Here is a 2,500-nt window from a genome sequence, read left to right on the forward strand (position 1 = left end):
TGATTGGTTGAGGTTTTTCGTTAATGATCCCAAGCGCCGAAGCTGCGCGCAACACAGATGACTTGCGTACAAGTGGAACGCCTGGTAATGGTGCAGAAGGAGGCGGCTGTGGAAAGAAAGCATGTGAAACCTGAATACAGAGGGTTAAGCAACAAAACGCAAGTTAAAGGCGCACCTTGAACCGACAGGCTTCTCGACCGTGTGTTTTTGTCATGGAACTTCTCATTGCTCATCGTGGTAATCTGATTGGATGAATTTAAGCTTTTGCGAGATTTTAACATATGAAAACTGTTCCACGACACGCTATGCCTGTAAGGTGAACGTGGGCCTTAAAGGATGCCATATAAAGTCACATCAGAGAGACTGCACATCGCCTTTAAAATAAGTGAAACTTGAGAGGATGCAATTTCTCGATTATGACTTGTGAGTCGAAAATACCACCTTCCGACAGAAGCCCATGAGTACAAGCTTGCGTCTCTCATGCAAGCCCTATAAGTTAATCTTTGCGCGTATCTTTCTATTTTAAGAACGCCACGAGTTCTTGGGCTCTCAACGCACTGCGTAGAATGGCCAATCAGAATAAACCTATTGTCAAATGAAGACAAAAATAGTACAAACAATCTATGCAAATTGATGTAAATGCCAGTCTCCTGTTGAAGGGTTGGTTCTAAAAACAAAAAAATACTCGCAAAGGTTGACCCAAGGAAATAGTGCATATATAGGGAGGCTCCTACTCATGGGCTTAGCTCCTGCTTCCGATTACCTTCGTAGGTTCGATTCCTGCAAAGGAGCACTCGGATTTTTTCCGAATATCCCCGAATCATCACGGGAAAAAAGAAGTCCTTTTTGGGTTGAACATTTATCACCTCCTTCATCTGTATCAAAGAAACTTGTTTGACTTTTGCCACATTTTTGCCTGTTACAGCTATTGAGCAGCTTCTCAAAAGAGAGACGCAAACTGACTTTGCATAAGATAATTTTATGCCCTTATCAGTGAGGAGGCTGTTTGCAGTGAAAAACCTTAAATAACAATGACCACAACCAGGTTTTCTGAGCCCGCGAGACTGAGCACCTCCAGCAAACCATTGTTTTAACGAAAACCGCCGGTCAGCAACCTGGTTCTGGTCATTGCTGTCTAAGGTCTTCCGTTTGCAGTTTCTAGTGAAAGCAATGCTAAATCGTCTATCACAAAACATAGGTCCACAAAGCGTGCATGCACCAAGTTGCTCCTCTGCAGCCCACACACTCATTAAAGCAAACTCACTCTGTTATGTAAATAACTATATTTCAAAATTGTCGTTTGTTTCGCCTGGTAAAGCAAAAGACAGGATTTCCTTTTGGGAGCAGGTAAAGCAGCAATTGGATTTATCATTCTGTAAGAAGCATGATTGAAACTTTTAGTCTTTTGTTCAGTCAGTTACGATTCTTCAGCGTATAACCACTTTATTCAAGACAGTTGAGTCGAAATGTTTCTCACCCCAAGACATGGTTAATAATCAGTTAAGATTTGCCAGTTAATTGCCATTTCAGTTAAGATATACTTACGACAGTTCCGGCTTTCCGCAGGCAAAATTGATAAAACAAAGTGTTCCTACACTCGAAGCAGTCTAACATAAAAAGGAGTGATGTTCTTGTCACGTGACTTTCTTCTGCCATAATTATGTTAACGGTAATTTATGTCAAATCATTTTTTGTAACACTGCATTTAACTATATTATTTTAATTATAGTACTGTAAACATACCTCTTCTTGTTTCTTATCGCTTGCTGATTTGACGCTAGGCATGTGTGTCTTTGATCCTCCTGCTGATTTTGGAGCTTTCTTTCGCGGACTGCCACCCCCTGATTAAGACATACAAAAAAGTGAGCGCAAGGTTTTGCAAAACAATCGGTTCTCACTTGGTTGAAAATAAATAAATATACAAATAAATGAATAGAATCACATTTAACAGAAAATTAGCTATTTTACAATTATGGCTCATGAGGCATCGGCAATTTCAATAACTCAACAGTGAGGTTGCATCGTTCAAATCGCAGGCCTGGCATTTACTTAAAACGTGCAAAAAATAACTAACACTTATGCTCAGGCAGATGTTATACCGATTTTACACCAAAGAAGCGAGCCATAGCCAATGGCCAAAGGTCCAGGGCCAATCCTTCTCCTTCAGCTTTCTGAAACCTTCCTTAGAATCCTTACTGTACCTAGCAAGGCTGTTTTTTGCAGCAATCCCGTCCTGATGGTAATTCGTAGCTTCGCAAATCATGCATCTAACCTTTTACTTACTACTCGAAAGTGCACCAACAACTATCGGTACCACTTCTAGATGTCCGAACCCCCTATAATTTCCCAATTTCTCTCTTCAGTTCATGATATTTCTCAATCTTTTCACCTTCTTTTTCATGCACCCTGTGGTCCCACGGTGACGCAACATCTACAATGATTGCCTTGTTTTTTTCCTATTCTACGACAACAATGTCGGGTTTTATGGTGACGATGACAT

At 40.7% G+C, this 2,500-nt stretch overlaps 1 pseudogene; it reads right to left on the reverse strand.

Moving 5' to 3' along the window:
* LOC137991891 (ankyrin repeat and EF-hand domain-containing protein 1-like) overlaps positions 1 to 2,500 on the reverse strand; it is a 23,245-nt pseudogene that overhangs the window by 3,690 nt on the left and 17,055 nt on the right.

The sequence above is a fragment of the Montipora foliosa genome, chromosome 2 (assembly GCF_036669935.1).
Source record: "Montipora foliosa isolate CH-2021 chromosome 2, ASM3666993v2, whole genome shotgun sequence".
In the NCBI taxonomy this organism is placed as follows: Eukaryota; Metazoa; Cnidaria; class Anthozoa; order Scleractinia; family Acroporidae; genus Montipora; species Montipora foliosa.